The following is a 25763-nucleotide window of genomic DNA, read 5'->3' on the forward strand; positions in this document are numbered from 1 at the left end:
CCGCTTTGGAGTGGACAGAGTGCACACACAGGCTTAGTGGGAAAAGAATCTGTTGCCCGGAGAACACTTGGTGGGCAATGACCCAGAGAAAAGATAACGAGGGCTTCTAATGCTATCACCAAGAAGAGCTAAATGAGAAAGATTTCGCAGATGGTGAAGGAGGAAACATGTATATGAGGGAAGAAAAAAGAAACCTCATTTTAATCACACACTACCAGACAGACAGCCATCAAGAGGAGTTCTGCCTTTGCTATGATTGATATTTCTCAAAAATTCTCCTCACTTATGGGCCTCTCCAGATTCTGGGTTCTTTACTCCAAATTTGCCGAAGAATAAAAGGAAACTGCTTTTGCTGAGCAAAACAAGAAAAAAGCACTTTTGGAGTGAGATGTAAATGATAACCCTAAAATTAGAGAAATTGGAAATTCTCATTTTTAGTTGGGTGCTTTTCATTCTGCAGAGGCAGCACTCTCAGACCTGTTCTGAGTTCGCCTATCCCGTTCTAGGATCATTTGAGTATGTTAGGTTTTCAACTACTCTAAACTCCAAGATTCTAGCTCCTGATATTCTCAATCTCATAGGAACCAGGAGTTTCCACAGTATGATTTCATGGAGTGTCTATCACATTCTATTCTCTGGAATTCGTTTCTTCAAATGGTTCTCGTTATCAAAGACCCCCGTACACCTACGTGGCATCATATTTAAATTTTTCAGGGACTTCATTGTAATCTCAGCAGTATCTGGCTGTCAGCAAGAAGGTGGTATAAGGGACTATAATCATTTTGCACAGAGTAAGGATAGGTCTAGCAGAAAATGTCTAATTCTAGGTGATGGCTCCTGCAGAGTCGGTAAAGGGCACGTACTAATAAGGAACTGCAAAAAAGTACCCGTGACGACATACTCGTTGGAAAAAGCAAGCTCAGCAGATTCACTGCAGCTAATAGACCCATTACTGCCGCATGTCAAGCTATGAAAAATACGAAAGGACAGGAGCATCACAGTGAAAAGGATAAGAAGATGGCGACTACCATAAAAAAAAGAGATACATTGGAATACCTGAATCATGCCTCCATATTTTTATTGGCTGAAAGTTAAGGTAACCGTGTCATCAAATCTAACATGGAGAACTAGGTGAACCGCCTATCAAATCTATCACACAGAAAAGTGTGCCAAAAAGCTTGTCCAGGACAATCGTTGCATTTTAATTTGCTACAGATATCACACTCTGTCACCAAATGCTTCACTCTGTTACTATCAGTCCAAAGCTCATTTCTAGTCATGCCTGTATTGTTATCACTGTCATCTGCTACTACATTCAGCCTCTAGGGCTTGGATCTTTGTTATTTAATGCTTAAGCGTCTTTTCTCTTCTTACTTAGAAAATGTAAAGCCAGGCAAATGAAGAGAATGATAAGGCGTGAAAATATTCTATTGCTTTTAAAGGGGAATTAATTCTCCACGTTCTTTTAAAGCCTTCTGCTACCACCGGAAGACTGAGGGTCACGGTTTCTCTAGAAAACTGTGAGCTAGACCAGGAGTAATGCCAGGGCCCGGAAGCCTCTGGTAAGTTACCTTGGAGCAGGTGCTCACCAGCGTGCCCCAGGGCTGCGCTCAGGAATAAAGCACCGTCCCTGTGCAATGACCACAAGAAGCACCGATGCTTAAAAGCCACGTACTTGAAATGTCTCACTGAAAATATAAATTTTTAATATAAAGAGGTGGAGGCACAACATAAGTAAACCAAGATGGATTCATAAAAATGCACACAGTATCCCCATAGGAATGCAAAATAGCTATTTAAGGCTTACAGTACCATTTATCAGCCAGGAAAATAATAACACAAACAAAAGATGAAAACACAACACCTGACCTTTTTCACAGCTCGCTGTTAGTCTGGGCCAGGCTGTGGCTGTTCAATGCAACAATGAGAAAATGTTTCTGGATGTGGCAGGTGACATTCCAAACTTAGCATTCACTGGCCTGTGCCGTAAAACATTTATAGCATCCAGCCCTCCGTTAGGCATGGCTTCAAATTTACTGATTATTTTGAGTAAAAAATGAAATTAAATAGTAGAAGATTCCTGCAAATAAACGTAAAAGCAGGTGCTCTTTGAAAACGGATTTGCTTAGGTTGGGAGTGAGGGTGAGGGGGGTGCACTCCCATGACCTCACTACCAAGGAGTTTAATTAATCATGCATGGAAGAGAGAGGATACTCTCGGGTTACTGGCTTGCCCCTTAAGAACTTACTCTACGTTATCACCCAGTATCTAAGATACTGATCCTTTGTTATCATCAGTTTCTATGCTGTTCTGTGATGGGGCTTAACTCGATTTATCTAACTCTTAATTTCACCGTTAATAAAAACTGAGCATCAAGGAACATAGCTCACAAGGTTCTGAATAGTGCCTCTGGGATACACATTTTATCCTTCCCACTGTTTCTATTCTGGTGACATCAGTATGCAGAAGCCATTTCAACTGAATATTCCTAGACACAATAAAACTGTACATAGAAGGATAGGTTCGGGTTTAAATTCTGGCAATTCATACATGCGGATAGCACCAGCACAGGGGAAATCCTGGGCATTCGGGAACATAGGCCATTTGTCACTGGAGATTATGAAGGAAATCCTGGAAGGAGCACAGGTGTCTCTTCGTTGAAGTCTGTGAAGACAAGTGTATCTGCAAGCAGAGGACTGTTCCCTCGCATCTATTTCAGGCTAACCCAAGTGGTGAGAAACCTTGCAGAGACAGGGCTATCTATGCCCAGCATCTGACTTAGACCTTGAGAAGGCCACAGTCCTTTGCTTTATCTCAAAACCAGTTTAGCCACATTTGTATGTTCGGGATTTTGGGTCAAGCTAGAGACTCACTAAACACTATGACACAAATGTGCATGTGGAACTGAACATCGCCTTTTCCTCTGATACCTAAATTAATCTGATCTCTTTCCTCTGCATGACATCCGTCCTTCCGGAAGCCCAGAACTGCAAGGAAAGGGATGACAGTCATTTTGTACCGGTGCTTGGCTGAGAATCAGAGAACTCACTTTTGGTGATTCCCCAGTATCTGCAAATGGAATGATAAAAACCTGGTCTTTGGAATCAGACAGACCTGAGTTTGAACCCAGGGCAGTCATTTACCAGTTCCAAGGCTGCAGGGCAAGTTATTTAACCGCATCTGTGAAATGGGTCAAACAGTGCCTGTCTTCCGTTGTGACAATTCATGGAGCCTCAGCTCAAATGCCTGCTCGAGAAATGTGGATGGTCATGAGGATGTTATAATATCAAAATTTAAGCATCGGTCCATGTTTTTTTTTTTAAATGAGGCACAGAAAAATATTAATGAGAGTAGAGGTGGGACCATGTGCTAAAAATACCCTGCACAAGTCTGTAACGACCTCCCAAGTTTTCTCCACGGTTGTTCCTTTTTATAAATATTGTATTTTCTTCATGTGTCATCCCCTGTGAAACCCTGTAGTCTGCTGTGTTTTTGCCAATGTGCCAGATAATCAGCAGATCACATTTAAAACAAAATGTTCACATTTGTATTAAAATGTGTCACTCCCCCAACCTCATTTGCTCCTAAATGAACTGTATATTTGGTATTTTGGCAGTCATTTTACATAAGATGTGTTGGTGTGTTGGCTATAACCAACATAACCTCAAAACTTCTTCATTCCTTAAAAAAAAAAAAAGCTAGTGTTGTTTACTTAGCATAAGCTTTATTTTCCCACAGTAATGTGCTCAGTTCCTCATTAGAATAATATATTACTATTTTTAAATCAATTTGAATATGATTTACCATATTTCCCATGTTGCTGTACATATGGTTCTTCATAGGCAAGTGCTGGTCAAATATACTACTTCTTGAAGAACAGACTTTTTTTTTAACGTTTATTGATTTTTGAGACAGAGACAGAGAATGAACAAGGGAAGGCCAGAGAGAGAGAGAGGGAGACACAGAATCTGAAACAGGCTCCAGGCTCTGAGCTGTCAGCACAGAGCCTGATGCGGGGCTCGAACCCACAAACCGCGAGATCATGACCTGAGCTGAAGTCGGACGCTTAACCGACTGAGCCACCCAGGCACCCCAACAGACTCTTTTCTCAAGGGTCAAACGTAAACAATATGAGGAATCATTCAGATTAATATGTCACTTTTCAGATATTCCTCAAGGATCCAAAAAAAAAAAAAAAAAATGCCCGAGTCAGAAGTATGAAAACAAAGATAAACTAGAGACTCATGGTCCTTCTGGGGCTTTTTATGGATGAAGACCTTTCTTTCAACAAAAAACATACTCTATTTTATTATTTCTTTTGCCACCTTGGGCCTGTTTTGAAAGTGTTCCTATCATGTTTTTCTCTTGTTCTCCAATCTGTGTGATTTTATTTGCTGGTATGCCATTGCTGTTTTAATAGAAGATGTTCCCATTATCAAGCGACCCAAAATTGTTAGTTGAAAAAAATTCAAGAGCACTATTTTAAATGTTAACTTTTCACCTGTTAGAACTCTTAGCATCTTAATTGTTCTGGTGAATGCTTTTAGGAGAAGTCAAGATGCAGTTAACATAGTTGGAGCACCTTTAAAACATGGGGCATAATTCGTATCTATTCTGTGCCTCCATCCAGGCTTTATTCAGAACTTGTTTACAATAAACTATCTATGGTAAGTCATCTTCAAGATAGAAAAGGCCCCATTTTCCATATTCAACCCCAACCCCTTCAAAAGTCTTTAAAATAATTTTCTGGAGGATTTACTTTCCAAAAAGAGATGAGCTCTTTGGTCAATCCCGGTTATAGGAATTTATTCATCATATCTTAGTAGAGAAAAGTTTTATTTGAGCAAATTAATTTGAGCAAATTCACCAAATAAATGATTTCATAAGCAACTCTAACTTCATTATTCAAGCAACTATCACAACATAACACCCCCATCAAATTAATGGCAGGGATAGACAATCTGAAGATGAATCATTTAACATGTCCTTCGCAAAACAGCAATGGAGTCTATTTTTACTTTATCTATTCAATTTCCCCCTAACAATGTGAAATTCCTGTACAAGCACAAAGCCATCTGCACTTAATTAATCACACAATCCACCCAAACATCATCAGATCCCAAGAGAATGAAAAAGTATGTGTGTGTGTGTGTGTGTGTGTGTGTGTGTGTAGTTAAATAGAATCTTTATGTAATACATTTAAATCTGGGCATATCTAAATGATCTAGAAAAAGAAGCATGGCCCTGCCAATCAATTAAATCTCTAATTTTAGAAAGAGCCAGCCAGCTATAGGGTCCCCATCACTACCTTTTACCTTCCTGATACTGATTCTGCTCCCTAGAAAACATTATATTTAAGGTCTTGGTATGTATGACGGGAAATTTCTAAAAGAGCTCATGCATTAAGAGGCATGCCTTCTCTGTCTTCCTAAAGATCAAGAAATGCATCAACTTCAGAAAAAAACCACTCATTAGTGTTCTGTGTTCTGTGGGCCATAGTTCATCCAGCTCTGTCCCATCCTGTGACAACAGGAATGATGTACTCTGAAAAGTGCCCTTCCTTTTCCAGTCAGCAGATAAAAACCCAACATGGTTAGGAATAGAAATAATTACAGTAAAAATCAATAAGATTAAGTTTTACAACTATAGGTGTAGGGGAAAAAGGAGAGGCTATAAATCTCGCTGTTGCACTCTATTTTGCAATCTTTCCTGCCAGTAATTCTTTGGTTTCCAGGTGTTGTCATGTTTATTTGTTAGTCATGCTATTCCTTCAGGGTTGGTTGGTTCCCTGGGATCACTAAGCCACGAATACTGAAAAGAACATTCCCCGGGAACCTGGTGTTCTAGATTCTAATTTCAACTCTCCCAGGATGAGTGGGCATATCTGAGACAGAGGCTTTAGATACATGCCCCCTTAAATATTTATCAGTAAAGAAGTCCTGACTAGCCAGTTCTGTGGAGCAAACTGAAGCTTACTATGGTTATCTGTTGATATGTACATATATATGAAATTAATTATGACAACTGGGATTGTTGGGTTCTTCTCAAAGGGAAAGAACGGCTCTCTCATTGCAGAAAGAAATCATCTGGTGTTGGAGAATTAACAACAGCCAATCTCATACTATGGAGGGAAAAAAAAAAGAAGCTCACGTTGTGAGTCCTAGAGCCTTCCTTCAAGTTAATCTGAAAAGTGGTGATATGGAGACTTCAAAACATTAACCGATTTTCATTTTCAGCATGACACATATTAATGAGTACCTATTCTTGCCTGGGCACTGCGAGGTATATGAAGGCTACCGCACTGAAAAAAAAAAAAAACACACAGAAATTCTTAAACTCCTTGAACTTACATTCTAATGAGCGAGAGAGAAATAAGTCAAATATATTTTGTAAGTACTTTACACACACACACACACACACACACACACAGAGTACATATATACATACTTGTGTACATGCATACATACATTGCACACATGCATAAATATCTTTTTAACAAAGTTAAAAAGAAGAGGAGAAAAGCGGGGTGTGTGGGATCCAGTAGGAAAGTGCTACTTGGAATAGGGTGGTCAGGAGGTTCTCACTGCTCACCTGACCAGAAGGAGGAAAAATGCTGAGCTAAGTGGGAATTTGGAAGAAACACCCCAAAAGCAGAGCAAATTTAAGGATTTGGAGCGGGAATGAAGCTGGCCTTGTCGCCAGAACAAGGAAGATGTAAGTGTGGCTGAAGCTGAGTGAGAAGAATGTGGACAGAGATGTCTTACGTGGTCTTGTAGCTTTTGGTTTTAACTTGAAGTGGGATGTGTAGCCACTGGAGGGCTTTAAACAGGAGGAATTTGAATCATATTTTGCAAGAATTACTCTGACTACAGTTTTAAAAATAGATTTCAGTAGGGGTCAAGGTTAGAAGCAGAGAGACTAATTAAGAGTCTTTAGACACTCTTTGCCATGCAGAAGAGATAGCAGAAAATTAAACAAAACAATGCAATAGCACGCATGCCCCTGTATGAAAACAAAACAAAGCAAAAGCTTTTTAACAAAAATCCACAGCATCCTGAAAAAAATGTAATCACCGGGGCGCCTGGGTGGCGCAGTCGGTTAAGCGTCCGACTTCAGCCAGGTCACGATCTCGCGGTCAGTGAGTTCGAGCCCCGCATCAGGCTCTGGGCTGATGGCTCGGAGCCTGGAGCCTGTTTCCGATTCTGTGTCTCCCTCTCTCTCTGCCCCTCCCCGGTTCATGCTCTGTCTCTCTCTGTCCCAAAAATAAATAAACGTTGAAAAAAAAAATTAAAAAAAAAAAAAATGTAATCACCAAACAGTTAATTGAAAGGAAAAGCCAACGGGATTTTAAAAATGCAAGTTCTTTGGGGCGCCTGGGTGGTTCAGTTGGTTAAGTGTCTGACTTGGGCTCAGGTCATGATCTCATGGTTCGTGGGTTCGAGCCCCGCATTGGGCTCTGTGCTGAAAGCTCTGAGCCTAGAGCCTGCTTTGGATTCTGTATCTCCCTCTCTCTCTGCCCCTCCCTCATTCATTCCCCCCCTTTCCGTCTCTCAAAACTAAATAAGACATTAATTTTTTTAAAATGCAAGTTCTTTAACAAATTATAGAAGTCCCTAATCCTTTATTTGTCTTATATTATTCTTTTATGTATTTTTCTATACCTACTTAGTGAAATTTATAAAACAGATATATGCAGACAAAAGGAAAAATTGAAATCCAAATATTTTTTATGTATATTGCAGTCTCCTTTATGTTAGAACACACTAATAATTAAGGCCTAAAAACTAAATTTTAAATATGAAAATAATATAACAACTCAGTATGCTGAAACATAAAGAAAGGATGTCAAATTATGAGCACTGTGATAAAAGTCTCAGACACTATTTTGCTTTGAGCCCTCACAAAATCCCATAAAACAAATGGAAATGAAAAATCCAAAGCTTTGAGATGTTAGACAACCTATCCAAGGTCCCAGAGCAAGTAAATATCAGGCGTCAGTTCAGATCCAGATGTCTAATTCTAGATCTTGTTTTCTTCTCTTATACCACAGCTGCCATGGTCTTACTTGAGGAATTTTTTTTTTTCTACAAAGTTTCTCAAAATAGAGATTGCACAGCCAAATAACCTAATATCTGGGGCGCCTGGGTGGCGCAGTCGGTTAAGCGTCCGACTTCAGCCAGGTCACGATCTCGCGGTCCGTGAGTTCGAGCCCCGCGTCGGGCTCTGGGCTGATGGCTCAGAGCCTGGAGCCTGTTTCTGATTCTGTCTCCCTCTTTCTCTGCCCCTCCCCCGTTCATGCTCTGTCTCTCTCTGTCCCAAAAATAAATAAACGTTGAAAAAAAAAAAAAAACCAAATAACCTAATATCTAAAAATGGTCCGTACTGTCAATAATTTGCCTTGATTTGGCCAATCTGTACTCTGTTGGTCTGTACATTGCATTTCTGGCAAAGGGATGCAGGAATCTAGAGCTCTGGTAACTCAGGATGAAGAGGACTCATGAGGTTCTTCTGTGTTTGGATGCAAGTAAAAAGCCTTTAATGAAAACACTGAAGAGAAACCAAAAATGTCTGCTTCCCAATTTTGGTGGGGGGGGGGGTGGATGAATGCCTTTCCATTAGTATCTTTTTTCTCTTCTCTTTACAGTAAAATCCTGATTTAAATTCGCTTAATAAATCTTATCTTGAAAGGCAGGTACACATTTTTGTAAATTTTCACAGTTCGGAGAATGTTTTGTTTTCCACTACCTAAATGAAGAGATGAAAAACTGTTTCACAAACAAAGCTGAATTCCATGGTAAAAAATATGCACTTCCCACTCCCCAAATCTAAGAGAAGTAAAATAAATCTCATTCTAAAATTTTACTTCATTTTGTAAAGAATTGCAGCATAGATTTAATTTAAAATAAGCAACGTAATTAAAGTGGAAAGTCCCTGCTTACACATTTTAAAAGGTCAGTGTCAAAACTTGACACAAGAAAATGTGTTTCAAATTGCACCTTTTAAATTGAAATTCCTCTTTAACTATTCTCTACAAAGTCATTCACTGCAGGAGAGGAGTACTTCAGGGAATTTTAGAAATTTAAAGCAAAATATGCCACTAGCAACATTATACAAAAACCCAAGAGAAATCCTGACATCATCTGAATTTCTTCAAATGTGTACAATATATCTTAAAATACATTTTAAGTCTATTTGGCAAAATTTAACTGGAAGTATTTTTTGAGTTTACTCTAAAGAAAGACAATAATTAAGAGGATAAACAAAACAACTGATTGTCTACAGAACACTGCAAATGAATAAGTAATAATTAATCAGGACACTCATTGGATGAGTGTCCCTATGTAATTGAGAGATTGTTTAGTAATATATTAAATGAATTCATTTACATTGTTTTAACAGTTTTGCTCAAAATTCTACCTATAGTGAGATCCTGCATACATTTCCTTGATTTTTTCATCATATTTTATATACACATGCACAGGCACATATATATACACACACACACTCTATTCCTATGTGTTTCCTATACATGTGTATGAATATATACATACATGTATATGTATGTATGTATATATTATGTATATAGGAAATATATAGGAATATAGAGAGTGTGTGTGTATATATGTATATAAATATACATGTATATGTATATATACATATATATACATACATATATATATGCACACACACATAATCTGTACTAACAAATAAAAATGCACACATATATTTATAGTTCTCATGTAAGTTACAAGTTAGATTTATTCTCTTTATTACACTTGTGCTATTTATTTCATGCTTGAATTCTCTAAGCCCACCTACTACAGGGATAGAGTCTTATCATATCTTTTACATTCCCATCACGCCAAACACAATACAGGAAAACAGATGCTAAATTCATGAGTCTTAATTAACACATTTGTTTTAATGAAAATTATGGAAAAAATAGACGCCAATCTACTCTTTTACCCTTACATTGGGAATTAAATGTGAGGAGCTAGTGACTTATTCCAAAAGCTAAAGAATATATTTAGTTAATAAATTTACATAAAGTTTATGTCATTTTTCAAGCCTTACACATCTCTCACAAGGAGATAGGGCCCACGTGATTTGTTTCCATATGTCTTTGTACCAGCTATTAATTACAGTGCAATGAATCCTGAACAAGAGTCAAAGAGTCAAAGAATACAAAGAGGCTTCCTCATATAAAAAGAAAATCAAGTAGGTAAAGGAAATAATTTTTGTAGGCCAGAACAAGGTAAAAGTACAACTAATAATGATGTTCAGAGAAGAAAGGATGAATAAAACAGAGTGAATACTGTATTTCATACAGTTTCAAAGCAATTCACCGAAGAGTCCAATAAACTAAAGGAAATCATAACTGAGTCAACAATTGATATGATGAATGAAATTTTTACTGTGAATTTTGTATGAAATTAAATCTTACAGAAAAATTTGGAATGCCTAGTGAAAAAACTTTTCAAAGTATATTTCAAATGGCATCTGCTGTCCTCTTTTATATATATATGTGTATGTGTTACATATTTAATATATGTAAATATAATATAAATATGTTCTATATGTAATATGTGTAGCAATAAATAATAAATATATTATAGATATATATGTAAATATAGGTATATGAGTTTGAAAAATTTACCCGATTCATTAAAACGAAATGTAAGCAAGGTGAAATTGACTTCATGACGGTACACGTGAGTTCAGTGTCTCTTCTCCACACTCTAGGATGGATACTAGTCATATCATACTTTTCCACTGTGTTCCTAGTTCCTCTATAAACTCCCTGAAGACAGGGACGGCACCTCATACAGCCCTCCACTCGCTGTCCTTAGCATACTTTCTTTTAAAGATTTTTTTTTAATTTTTTTTTTAACATTTATTTATTTTTGGGACAGAGAGAGACAGAGCATGAACGGGGGAGGGGCAGAGAGAGAGGGAGACACAGAATCGGAAGCAGGCTCCAGGCTCTGAGCCATCAGCCCAGAGCCCGACGCGGGGCTCGAACTCACGGACCGTGAGATCGTGACCTGAGCCGAAGTCGGACGCTCAACCGACTGAGCCACCCAGGCGCCCCTCTTTTAAAGATTTTTTAACGTTTATTATTTTTGAGAGAGAGACACAGGGTGAGTGGGGGAGGGGAAGAGAGGGAGACACAGAATCCGAAGCAGGCTCCAGGCTCTGAGCTGTCAGCACAGAGCCCGATGCAGGGCTTGAACCCAGGAACTGTGAGATCATGACCTGAGCCGAAGTCTGCTGCTTAACCGACTGAGCCACCCAGCGCCCCTAGCATATTTTCTTGAGTGACCAAGTGACATTTATTTGGAGAGATCCAAAGACTCATGGAATTCTTGCAACCTTACTCCGTAAGTAACATTCCAAAACGAATAGTTCACTTTTTACTCATGCCTCGGTCTGCCTCCCTTTTAAAAATTTCAGAGTTGCAAATAAATATGCAACAACTGAAAAAAAAATTGTTTTAAGAACTGGATTTTTCTCCATATTTAAAAACATCATTTCAATAGCTGACAGTCCAACTAATTTTTCACAGGAGAGGTTAGTATCCCTTTTGTTTGAAGATGATGCCATCACCTACCAGAAAGATGGCACAGCCTTTTTTTTTGCCTCTCCTACACGCTCAGGATGACAGATCAGTAAAAGTGTTATTCAGGATAGAGCTAGACTATGGTATTCTTTTTTTTTTTTTTTTTTTTAAATTTTTTTTAAACGTTTATTTATTTTTGAGACAGAGAGAGACAGAGCATGAACGGGGAAGGGGCAGAGAGAGAGGGAGACACAGAATCGGAAGCAGGCTCCAGGCTCTGAGCCATCAGCCCAGAGCCCGACGCGGGGCTCGAACTCACGGACCGTGAGATCATGACCTGAGCTGAAGTCGGACACTTAACCGACTGCGCCACCCAGGCGCCCCTAGACTATGGTATTCTGATTGAGTTACCTCATCTTAGATGTGTTAACCACCAGAAACCCAATATATCTTCATAATGCTTAGAATTATATTTCCTTCATTTTCTAATTAAAGGCCTGATTATATTTATGACAGCTAGAGAATTTAATATGTGCATGTTTACTTAGTTGAAAAATTAAATTCAGCAGTTCACCTACTATTCACTACCGCTTTTATAATAAGAAGAAAAATGTAAGTAGCCTTAATGTTATTGTCTCAAAATAAATTAGATGAATAATGTTTTCCCTTCATTATATGAGAGGGGAAAGAAAAGAGAGTACTGAGAAACAGTTTTAGAAAATAAAGGGAGGGGTGCCTGGGTGTTAAGTCGGTTAAGCGGCCAATTCTTGCTTTCGGCTCGGGTAATAATCTCACCGATTCATGAGTTCAAGCCCTGTGTCGGGCTCTGGGCTGAGATTCTCTCTCTGCCCCTCCCTGCCTTCTCAAAATAAATAAATAAAACTTAAAAAAGGAGGGGGGGTGGGGGTATACCCTTCAAGGAAGTGATTAAAGCTAGAACAGAATAAAAATGATAGTATATGCTAGACTGAAATTTTACTTTATGCTCTAAAATTTTGAAAATAGTTTAACAGAATTCACCAGTATGAACTATAATACGACTCACTTATCAAGTTTGGATTTTGAATTTGTCCTAAAAAGAAATTTTATTGACTTATTAGCAAACATTTGTATACAACGTACAGAAGAATTCATATTTTGACTACAGTATTCAAGTAATCCTAAGTGAATTTCTGAGGGAAAAATGATTCCATTATTTTAAATGTAATTTTGAGATGCTATATTGTTGGCAATATTTCCAAAATGTATAGAAAGAATAATAAAACAAAAGGGCTTGAAGACAGTCTCCAAACCATACTGTCACCCACCCTACCCCCAAAGAGATGTCACATACCAGAAAATGGAGAATTTTACAATGCTAGATGTTTAAAACAGTTGTATTTGTTAAACCGTCTAGTTGTAAAGCTTTAATGCTTAGGAATCTTAGATTCAAGAGCAGGTGTCTCATTCTCCATTCTCGAAATAAGCATATATGTCCTTGTATGTCACTTGTCCTTTGCATATACTTACCTCTGTCCCCTGAACTAAAAACTTTAAATTTGGGGACTATGATTTGTGCACCTCTGAATTCTCTCACTCCACGTGCACTAGTCTGGGCCTTGGCTTTGTCTAATATTTCTCCTGTCCTCTACCTAGTGAAATGGTGCTGTTATTTCAAGGCCCATTTCAGGTGCTCTGGATCATCTCCTGAACCCTTCTGACTTCCACTTGCCTCCACAGAGAGACACAGTGTGACTTTCATGGACCCTACGTTCTTTTGCCTTTGTGTAGCACTTTCATTATTAGAAAATCTTACAAATTATATGTTATGACCCTTGGAAAAAGATGAAGACATTAATATTACACACTAAAACATTTTATTTGACCTAAAAGGTCCTTGTTGCATCTGATTTTAAAAGAAGTTAAGACTTTGTCATTGGTTCCTAAGAGTATTTTGGGGCCAAAGTATTGTACCTACCATGCCCAAGGAAAGACAAATCTACCTTAGTGCCCCCCATAGCGCTCCAATGCCAGAGTTAAAGATTTTATACGTACTTATTCCCCAAAGCACTTTATTAATACTCAGCTCAGTGCAAAGAGCAGCCACGAAGAAATGTTTGTTGAATGTCACTGATCAAGATTTCGCCTTTCCTTAGTAGGTAACTGATTATGTTTTACCTCTCTAAAACTTGTGGTTACTTTCAAAGAATAAGGCAAGGTCTTACGCACTTTTGTATATCCACGGACTCATACATTCCTTGGTATATAGTAAATATCTGTTGATTCAAACTGAATGAAATTGGTGCTTATCTTTGCCAACGCGTACCAGATGCTACTGACGGCCAGTGTGAAACATTTTTTCAAGGAGAGGGGACAGCATCCTGCCCAAGGAGAGAAATGCGTGAAGCTTCATTCAAATATTTGTCACTCAAATATATTCAGCTGTCCCAACCTCATGTTTGATGCTCGGAATGGCCAAATCACTGGAAATTAACCCTAGTTGTAATCCATTACCAAGAATCGCCATTGGATTTTATGAGTCGTGTCCTTATATTATCACAGTGCCTTTACCTTGACTGCTAAGGGTTGGCCACAAGTCTCAGAATGAAAATCAAAAAATAAATGAGAAAATGAGCAGTTGTCTTAAAAATTATAATTTACAAAGGCTTGCACCAATTATTTGTTATACATTTATTTATTCATTATACCAATACAATTCCTTGTTATATTTTATTTCTAATGAGTATAAAAGTACAAAAATAAAGAACTTGTATGTAAGATATTATAGTAAAAACAGATCCAGTTAATTATTAGCTATTTAATATTGTCCTATCTCTACTTACTACATTAAAATAAACTACCTACATAAACTATTTGTATACTCATCCATTCAACTGACATCTAAGAAATGTTTCTTACAGATATTGTACCAGATACGAAGAACTGTATGTTACCAAAGATCTCAGTCTAGTGAGACAAACAGTCCATTATATTACATTTAAATAAGTATTAAGAGAAGCAAACATTTGTGCCAGAAAAACACATGAGGGCTCCTAACTCTGATTCAGGTTGCAAGTGAGGAACTTGAGATTTCTGTTCATAAAATCATGAAAAGAGAACTAAAAAAGCCATGTATAAAATAGAAAAAAAAAATTAAGTCACCTATAATCCTACCATACACGCTTGAGCTACGTGTTGAAGAACAGTGACAATGTAGCTGGAAGAAAAAGAGAATTTGCATTTGAGGCAGGCAAAAGGCAAACAGGGCTGAGATAGCATCGCAAAATCAGAAAAAGGTGCTAGAACGCTGGGGCCAGGGGAAAGGGATGTGTCATATATGATGTGAGTCCAGCCCTCCTCTCTGCCTCTATGGAGGGGGAAGGGGTGGAGGGGGGATCAAAGGCAGACGGCAAAAGCAGGGGAACACCCCATACAACAGGAGGGGTGAAGTTAGCGAATACTCACACACCTCCAAGGGGCCAAAGGCCAGAATGAAGCAGAGCTAAGAAATTCTACTAGTCTCCCTCCTCAGTGATAAGATGTTTCAGTCTAAGTGGACGATGACGATTGTCCTATTTCAGAAGCCTGCGTGTACTATCTCTGCCTCCTGCAAGGGACCGACTTTGACCAAACATGTTCACAGTTTTCATTCCTTCAGTTCCTCGTACCAGCACTAAAGACCAGCAGGGGGGCCATTTCCAGGCGGCGCCTGGAGCCAAGTGGCCCACAGCCTGCAGAGCAGACTGCCTGAGCGTCATGGCGACTCCTGCGACACATACCTCACCCGTGACTCTCCCTCTGTGAGAAAGACACATCGCGGTGGTAGGAAACACAAAGAAACGGATGGAAGTAACAACCACCGCTGCATTTCAACGAGGAAAGATACCTCCTACTCCATTCTCCGCCTCCTCCTGCAGGGGCAACGATACTGCCTTCCCCCAGTCTCCAGGTCCTCCTCACCCTGGTATGATGCGAGCACCCCATAAGGGTGCCATGATGCCATGATGCCAATGATGGGCCCTCTTCTTCCTGGGATGATGCCAGTGAGACCTGCTGTTGGAATGAGGCTGCCTATGGGAGGCCGCATGCCAATGAGGCCTGGGCCCCCGTTGATGAGACTTCCTGCTTGTTCCCATTATGGTTCCCACTTGGCCAGGAATGACTCAACCAATAGATAAGGAGACACAAGAATCTCTTTATACCCATTTTATCTTACTTGGTCTACTTCAACAGGAGATCATGGTGCTGTGACTTCGGTCGTTTTGTAACAGCATGACAAGGAAGACTGGCTCCCCCTTCCTATCAAATAGGGAATCATTTTTGCAGAGGAGATAGTAGGACACACACACACACACACACACACACGCACACACACAAAAGCAATTCTCATTTTTATTGAGAAATGTGAAAATAAAATTGTCAATTGTTTTAGTTAAAAAATAAAAATAAATGAAGATGAGCAGAGAAATGGCTCCCACTTGACCACCACAAAAACGAAGTCTCAGAGAAGTGCAGAGTTTCCCTCCAGGTCAGAGTTACAAATTAACAGGATCAGAACTAGCATTTCTGTCCCCCTCTTTTCAGTGGAGTTTTCAAGGCCTATGAGTTCTACAGTGGAAAACACAGAGAATTAGGGGCTGGAGGGTAGCTGATACTGCTACCCAAATCATTAATTCTGAACTTTTTTATCTTAATTTATTTAGATAATTCCTTTAATTTTCCGTTTTGTTGAGTCTATGTAGTCATATCATTAATGCGACCTAATTTCTTAAAAGATTAGAGGCTTAACAGAGAAAGAGAAAAGAAATGATAAACTCTGTTTTTGCAGATCCATTTGTAAGCTTTTGAATAGTGAGTCAACTATGAATATTTCATAATTGCATATTTTCTTTTTGGGGACCAATAGCCATTTTAATATAGAAACCATTAATAGAATTACCAGATGGGCGCTTTATTTGCTTTTAAAGTGGTTACAAATAGTAGCAATTAGTCATTGATGAGACCTCTAAGTCAAGAGGTTTTGCAGAATTCAGCACCATGATAATTTTTTGGTATCATCTGCAAAACAATAAATACAAAAACGTTTGTAAAAAACAACATATGTCTTGACAATTTTCTAATTATCTGTGTGTAAAACAGTCAATTCTTCTGCACAGACGGAACTTTTCACATGACACATTTGGACTCCACAGCCTACAAAAGAGGACTAGAAATTAGTGAGCCCATATTTCTACAATTTGTTTGTATCTGATTCTACCCCAAGTCCAGAGTTATGTTTATTTTTCCCACAAAAAGAGGTAACTAATTGCTTTTATGAGAAACAGGGTGGGGGGGGGATGGGTGTTGAACTGAAAGCCTGAATTTATTCAGAAATAGCATTAAAAACCAGTCTCCACACTTTTCAGTGAAAATAAGAGGGGAAGGATGCCAGATGGAAATCGGCCAAATGGTGTTCTTTTAGGAATTGCACCTAAGTTATCCTGAAGGCGGAAAGAAAAGAAGAAGAAGAATGAGAGGGAGATTCCAACAGGATGCCCTGAAAAAGTTGCCTGCTTTACTTGTCACAAAAGGAGCAAAAAAAAGTCATTATTCAAACATCGTAACAAATCTGTAAAAACAAAACAAAACAAAACAAAAAACCTACTGAATATTTTAGACCAGGAAATAACAATTTATAGTGACTTTTTGTGACATTTGGAATCGATCGATTATACTCTCTCTATATAATCGATGCTTGATGATTGCATTTAACTCCTTCCCAATGTATTTGTTTATGTAGTCGGTATTGGCATCTCTTCTATCCATCCCACAGCCTTTGTACATGTTTGGAACTCACTCATCGTCTGCAGATCCCAACACAGAGACGTGCCTACATGCCTGCCCACCTCTCCCTCCTACACCAGCTGAGAAAAGCAACCGCCCATGTCACTGTATGCTCCCCAGAGAGTCTACTGTCACTGCACCTGTTTTTGTCCCTTCAGGAAAAAAAGAAAAAAAAAGAAAAAAAAAAGAACCAGGGTTGAGACCTCTCTTGCTTGAAAGTCTCCAAAAATTTAGGCTCGAATTAAGGGTCTCGCTTTGGAATTTACAAAATATGTAAGATCAGAAAGCCTCTCGCAGATTGGGATTTTGAAAGTGTTCCAAGAATCACCAAGTTGCCTTTTTTACAAACAGATAAAGACTGTGGCGATATGCGCTGGGTTAGGTCTAGGAACGTAGTACATATTTAGTCAGAACACTTCGCTTCATCAAATTTTTAAATAAGCAACCGGAATCCAGATATATAGCATGTGTGGTTTCAGATTACATTTCAAAAGGCTAACTTCGCATTCACAGGCTTTGAAAAGGGGAATCCTTGAAAGGGGTATTTGAGTGACAAAAAAAAGGGGGGGGTGTCCTAGTGGTTTTGGTTTAGTGAATAAAGCTGAGAACGGAAGTGTTGAGCTCCCAGAGGCACAGAAGCTCACTGGAACTTCATTTTGCAACTTGGAAGAATCCTCATTATTTTATCCATTTGACCTTTTGATTCCACTCCTTCCTGCCTCTGACAAGATCTTATTTCATCAATGTCCTTTCCCGTTTCTGTTCAACCTCTTTCTTTCACCCTATGAACCTACCTGAATTTCCTTATATTGTAAAAAAAGATCTTTCCTCATTTCTTCCATCACCAAATTGCTGTTTCCTTTCCTCTCCTGCAAAATTCATGGCAGAGTGCATGGCATTCAATGGTTCCGCTTACTTAACACTCTCTCCATGAAACCTGATGTACTCTTACCTGGCCACCATGCTGATGAATCTATTAGAAATGTGACGTAAAGCAGTCTTTCGTCACTCTTTAATTTTGTTGATCTGAATTCTGGGAATTGGGCTTTAATATCAACTCGTGCACCTATGAACTGCTTAAACTGGGGCAGCTACTTAACTTCTCTAAGACTTAGCTCTCTTACATTTAAATTGGGGGTGCATGGGTCTTATTTATTTATTTATTTATGGCCTGGGTCACTTTTAAGGACAGCCAAGTTTCCTTTGAGCAAATTACTTTTCATCCACTGAATTCAGTCTGGTAAGTCTGTTATTCAAAGTGTGTTGCCTTTCCTTAACCAAAAGGTTGACAAGCCGCCCCCAGAGGACATTTTGGCATCCCAATGGAGTTTGACCAGTGAGCACAGTGATGAAATACATTTTAACATAAGTGGATTTAAGACATTTCAGGAGTCGTACCTGAAGGAGAGTTGACCAATTCCTACTAAGCCCTGAATTTACCCCTACCGTCTGGAGCTGGAATAGACTTTTCTTTTTCCTGACCATGTTCCTCCTTTCACCACTAGCCCCTCTCAAGCCCTACCTCATGGCTCCCAAAGCTATCTTTGGTTTAAAATATTAAGTTATAAATTTGGTTTATATAGCTTGAAAACAAATTGTGTTATTAGTATTAAATGAGCTAATCTGTGTAATATTTTAATTAAAAAGTTCAAAATTAAATTCTGAAATTAGCTTCTTTTCCAGGTCTATTGGTCTTCTCCTTTCTCCTCCAGCTTCCAATCATGTATATTTTACATCGTTTTCTCCATACAGATCGTTATCTGTCTCCACATCATGCGTCAGAATCACACGATAAGGCTTTATCAGACTGTACTTGTCCCCTGACAAGTCTCTTTTTCTCCAGCACTTTTACTGTCAACTGCCCTCCATTTCACCAATAGAACCATCATTTTAAACACTTACTGAGTTATACCCTTGCTTCAAAGCTTTCAGTGACTTTCAAATACTTACAGAATAAACCCAAGTTGCTAGACATAAAATTCAAGGCTCTTCTGGAGCTGAATTTACTTGCTGTTTCCAGTTCATATTAAGTCGCTCATCCCATATTTCCTACACTCTAACCACACTGGATTATGCAACTTTTGCCAAGTATGCAACGAAATTTGAGACTTTCATTACTTTGCTCATAATTTCTTCTCCAGCTGAAATGTCTTTCTTCCTTCCTAAGTGTAAGTGGACTTAATTTGTTACAAGGGTCAACTAAAAAGTTTCTTGTTTCATTAGGCATTTCCCAAATGTCTTCACTTTCTTTCTTTATCTCTGTCTTCCTATAGCCTTTATAACACATCTGGCTGTCTTGGTTTGTTGAGAGCAAAATTTGTTTCTTTCCCATATTTACATCCCTCGCCTTAAGCACAGTGTCTGGGCTAAAGCATGTATTCCATAGTCATTACCAAGTAATTGGTTCCCTCTGATGATCTTCAGAATACAAAAATATATTCTGAATTATATATTTTATATAATTATATGTATATGTATATATATATTTGAATATATGGAAAGTGTATGAAAATATATATTTCAAAATACTTTATATGGATAGATAGATAGATAGAGTGCGCATCCAAAATAATCTAGCACTTTTATACCTTTATACTCCTTTGGTTAATGCGTCAGCATGTCAGTACATGACTCAACGCAGACATCAGTATTCTTGACATATATTACTTATCGGTATCAATAAAAGTTATATTCTGAATTTGCAAGCCAACATTGAGAAAATCCTAAATTATATCCAATGATGTGATATTCTGACAATATGTTATATCCGAGGCTGTACCATTTCATAATAATATTAGCTGGAAAATTTTAAATTGTCACACCATAGGTAACAGCAGCATTAAAGGCATGATGGCATTCCTTCTGAAACCTATCAAAAACAATAAAAATTTCAAACAAAAATACAATCTCTTATAAAAATTAGACGATAACACATACTGAATATGATTTATACAGGATTTTACAGACATTTCATGGTAAAGCATAAAGCAGGTATTTTGAAAATTGTGCATTATGAGTGTGGATATTTATATATAGAATCGTGGGTTAAACGCTTTGCATAGATACGGGATATGCAACCTCCGCATTATGTGGAGAGTATGAGTGGCTTCAGCACCAGAGAATAACTTTGCAAGACATTTTTCTTGAAAGATTTAACAATATAAGCACCACACATTGATCATTATTCATAGACCAGGGGTTCTAAATGCTTGAAACACTAGACAGCCCCTGGCATGCTATAAGCCCTTTCAGCTCTAACAGACGGAAGCTGAATTTCCTTGATTGCCAGCCAAAGATCAGACAGAAAACACCCAGGCAGAAAGCATCTAGTCTAATAGAATATTGTTTAATTGGAATTAAAGGTGAAAAAAGAAAGAGAGAGAGAAAAAAAAAGGAGCAACTCCACAGCCTGTGCCCTTCAATATTGATGATCCTTAAAATTTCACTGCCACGGAACTGTCAGAACTGTCTTACTACAAATGAAATCTAATGAGTTATTTTACTTTATTTTTTTTTTTCCAAAGAAAACAGCAAATCCTAGAAACTACAGGGCAGTGAAAATCATATCTGTACTATTTGTGGTATTAATTCTCTTTTTTTTTTTAACCATAAAACACAAAGAGGAAACAGAAATCATTGAAAGTACTTTAATAATATGTGGCAAAAAAAAAAATACTTCTGGATAAGGTCTGAGATACAAATCAGCTTATAGCTGGAACATGAGTTCAGGCAACGATAGAGGTAAAAATGGGATTCCATAGATTTGATGAGTGAAGATGCTTTAAGCGTTCAGCCTCAGGATAGCCTCCAAGGCATGACTTCATTTGAGATCAGAGCTTAACATCAAGGAAAGCCTCTTTTGACAGCATTAGAGCAAAGGAAGTTTATGTTAAAATCATGTTTGTATTTCTCCCCAAACATCATACAGAGTTGCAATATTATCACACAGAAACAGTTCCAGTTGACCTGAACTCCATCGTCAAAGAATGGTTTTGTGTCTATTGATTTTAGAAACCATGCATTAAATTGTATTCCTTTTGGTATTAATTATACTAATTCCTCTACTAAAGAATTAGGGCTCTGGGGCAGAACACTCTTTCGGTGCCAAGAAATGACCAAAGAGACCAGTTGTCTCTACGACTTTGTATTCTACATAAAGTATGGCAGCTGATAGTACCGAATTCCAAGTCCAAGAAAGATATATTTTCAGTTAAAGCGCAACTCCTATCCTGTGAAAGTTGCTTCTTCCTCTCTGGTGCTTCCTCCACCCTGCTTTGAAAGTTATTCCCCTCATAAATCAGGGTCACCACTCCTCTGTCTTTGAAGACCGCTGCTGTGTCACTCCCATCTCTCCCAGCGTCAAGTTGTATCTCCATAACATGAATCTAATGCCTTCTACATTTTGAGCTACTTTCCAGACTTTGTTCACACCTTCCTGCCTTGGCACCCACTTGTTGTCCACCAGAGCCCTCCCTCGTGGCAACATGTAGCTCTCACATCTGGGAAACACGTATTTGTCTTGCTAACAACAGAGCGCCCAGAGTAGAGTAGATCCTGAGTGACACAGGGGAATGAGAGCTCTAGCAGGGCTCATATGATTTGTGACGTATGTGTACATAAATATGTGTAAATCCCCTCACCTGTGTCACCCAGCATTTCATATTTTACAAGAATGCAAAATCTCCAGTACCTAATCTAGGGGAGAAACTCAACAAATACTTATTGAATGACTAATATCTATACACTTTATTGCATGCCTTCGAATCACCCAAGACTTCCATTTATAGCATCAAATGAATTCAGTCAAGCAATTGCTAATCTACTGTAAGCAAAGTACTTTGCTAAAAAGAAGAAGGGGATGGTAAATATGAGTCAGGCTTGGATGTTCCCAGTGAAGAGATTCTAGGGTAGAAATAATACGCATATACACTTTCAAACCATTCCATCAAAATATTCCATCATTAAAGACTGGAAGATTCAGGTAGCATAAAACCACACGGATAAAATGCCTTAAAATTAGCACGAATGACTTGGTAACCAGAAAAAGAGGGAAGGTAGGATTCCCTCATGTAAAGTTAGGAAGACAAAGGATTGTTGGAGGACGTAGCACTATAGCTTACGATAAACTAGTAGCAAAGTGGAAAGCAGGTAAAGTCACCTGAAAGTCACCAGGCTGAGCTGGAACACTGAGCTCACAAAAAGGAAGAATGGAAAGGACAAATATGAGAGGAGCATTAGAGGTAGAGGAATAGAATTCTAAAGTAAGGAATCTGAAGTCTACTTATGAGAAATGACTAGGACTACGTGTTCCTGAACACAGTAGTACGTTGACAACACTAAGAAGCAGTATGTCGTTCTGTCCTCGCAACACTCTGGGCAGCAAGGTATGCAATCCTGCAGCCTTCAGTGTAATATCTCAATCCACTACATGTAATTTGTACACAAATATTAATAGCAGCTCGACTATACTTTCCATGCCTGATCATGTTCTATGTTATAAGTCTTGAACAGTCACCAGCAGCACAAAGAGAAAGAGAGAGAGAAAGCTTTTTTTTTTTTAAAGCACATATTGTTACGATCCAATATTACTAGATGGCACAGTGAGTGGAACACTTGTAATAACAGTCATTAAGGCCTATCAGTTTCAAATTCGACTAAACAATAGGTAATGGCAACTTCTGCAGGACAGGGGTGGACCATACAACCAGCTCCATGAAAAGAAGTCAATTTAAAGATCCAACGGTAACCTATCTTTTAAAACAAGCTAATAGGAAACAATTACAGCAAAATATTTGAGGAAAATGGAAATAAAAACATTCCCAAATCTCAGAGTTAAACAAACTGAATGGCAGCACAAAGGATATGGCAATGACTGAAAAGCGCACTGCACAGAAGGTGTTCCCTAAAACAGCCAGAAACCTCCAGTTAATAGAATTCCAAATATTCAAAGAAAGGGGAAGGGGAGGTGGGCTTCTGAGCTTACCTAAACAGCCAGCTGAAGTCCACTAAAAAAATAAATACACCTGTTACATATTTCTCAGTGTTTGTTTGACGAAATAATGTCTAAATCCCGAGAGAGACTCCTAGAAACAGCTCAAAGTGTGCATTGAAAGTTGACCATTTTTTATTTGATTCTCATGTTTGCATTTTCTAAATTATTCCAAAAACATCTTTCATTTCTAAATAATTCTGAAAACAGAAAGCTTATTCATAAAGGTGGTGAAGTCTCTACCAATAAACAAGTTTAGATTCCTACCATCAAGTTTAGATTCCTGTCAAGGTGTGAGGAAATCAGGGTTTAAATTCAGATACACCTGCAGTTTGGATCTCAGCCTACTTGTGACTAGTATAAGACTTTTGGAAAACCTATTGGTCTGTTTTGGGGAGCGGATTACACTTAGACACACCCACCATGCTACATTGCATTAAGACTGCTTCTAGAATCTTAGCTCAACTGGTGAATAGCTATGTGACCTGCCTGTGTCAGTCACATTTTTGAGCCTTTCTTAAATAATACTGTTATTTATACTTGCTCACTTTATGCTAGACAGTTGCAATCAATGTATATATTAATTTATTTCTGACCTTACTTACATAGCTTAGTAATTCATCCTCATTGCCTACGCTATGAGACTATTACACCCATTTAAATACAGCACGAAAGGTTAAGTAGGTTGTCCAAAGCCTCCAACACTAGTCCATAATTGGTGTTCATTTAATTCATGATTATAGGGGCACCTGAGTGGCTCAATTGGTTGGGCATCTGACTTTGATTCAGGTTATGATCTCACGGTTCATGGGTTCGAGCCCCACGTCGGGCTCTGCACGGACAGCTCAAAGCCTAGAGCCTGCTTCAGATCCTCTCTCTCTCTCTCTCTCTCTCTCTCTCTCTCTCTGTGTGTGTGTGTGTCTCTTCCCTGCTTATGTTCTCCTTCCCTCCCTCTCTCTCTCTCAAAAATAAATAAATAGGGGCGCCTGGGTGGCGCAGTCGGTTAAGCGTCCGACTTCAGCCAGGTCACGATCTCGCGGTCCGTGAGTTCGAGCCCCGCGTCAGGCTCTGGGCTGATGGCTCGGAGCCTGGAGCCTGTTTCCGATTCTGTGTCTCCCTCTCTCTCTGCCCCTCCCCCGTTCATGCTCTGTCTCTCTCTGTCCCAAAAATAAAATAAATGTTGAAAAAAAAATTAAAAAAAAAATAAATAAACATTTAATTTATGAATTATATACAGTTAAACTATATATTTTTATAGGAAATCCAAGAGAGGACAAATACACTAATTCAAATTCCTACTAAATACATTTAAACTGAAATATCACTTAAATCAGATCATCATCAGTTAACTATCAGAGCAAAACTAAATTGGAATTTTCTGATGGTCTGAAGACAGAATACTATGCAACTAAAAAGAAAAGAAGCTTAGGAACATGTTAGGAACATTTTGGCACAAATGTTTACTGAATTATTTTGTATCACAATTTCAAATTTGTCCTTATTTTAGAAAATAGAAGTTACAATTAATTACAAATTACCAATTACAACTTCATAATGTGTACATGCTTTCTCTTCCATATGCTAAAAATTTCTACTAAATGAAAAAGAAGCAATTCAAGTTGACGTGTTAGACGAGGGAAAGAGTCAGAGGGAGAAAAAAAAAGTGAAAGTTTAACAGCTTTCTCTTTATAAGATTTTGCATAACAGAGACTTTAGACTTCCATAAATACTCATTTCTGTGTACAATAAAATATCTGTGAATAACATAATAACCAGCAATGTTCCAAATGGCATCCATACATTAACTGCCGAAAGAGGTTATGGAACAGTTTCTGAAAAGAAAAAAGGAGCCCTCTGGACCTACTGTAGTACGCAAACTCACAGGAAATGAACAGCCTAATTATGTGGCCATGAAATAAATCCAGCAGATATCAGTGATTGGGAATGAAGGCTTGACAAAATCTGGGGATATTTGTCAGATCCTCAAATCATTATTACATTTCTTCGCATGTTCTGAATTGTCCGCGGTGTAAAATAAAGAGAAAAGCACTTCCAGACGGTTTGTTGTATTTTATAGCTCAATATTCATAACAACTGTGCCCATTCTTTATGCTGTTGTGAAAAGGCAGAACCAATCTTTTGGCAGATGACTGTCTTTGGCTCAGCAGAAGCTTCCATTTTATGCAATAAAGACTAACACATACAATCTCAATATGTTCTCACTGGGGAGGGAAGAAAAGGACGAGAGACCCCTTTCATGTCACACACTTGATAAATTATTTCTAAGATGCATAGTTTTTTTCCTAGGGCCTGTCCAAAGGCAGAGTTCCATTGTGGCTTTCCAAAATGCAACCCTTTGTAAGTCATTTCAATGGCTCTTAATAGAATCCTATGAATCACATTATATATTCA

At 38.4% G+C, this 25763-nt stretch overlaps 1 protein-coding gene and 1 pseudogene across 9 annotated transcripts in view; one reads left to right on the forward strand and one right to left on the reverse strand.

Moving 5' to 3' along the window:
• The window catches only part of PCDH7 (protocadherin 7), a 427585-nt gene that overhangs the window by 327723 nt on the left and 74099 nt on the right, over positions 1-25763 (reverse strand). The window lies entirely within an intron of this gene.
• On the forward strand, positions 6681-16526 carry LOC123583885 (annotated as a pseudogene).

The sequence above is a fragment of the Leopardus geoffroyi genome, chromosome B1, assembly GCF_018350155.1.
Source record: "Leopardus geoffroyi isolate Oge1 chromosome B1, O.geoffroyi_Oge1_pat1.0, whole genome shotgun sequence".
Taxonomy (NCBI): Eukaryota; Metazoa; Chordata; class Mammalia; order Carnivora; family Felidae; genus Leopardus; species Leopardus geoffroyi.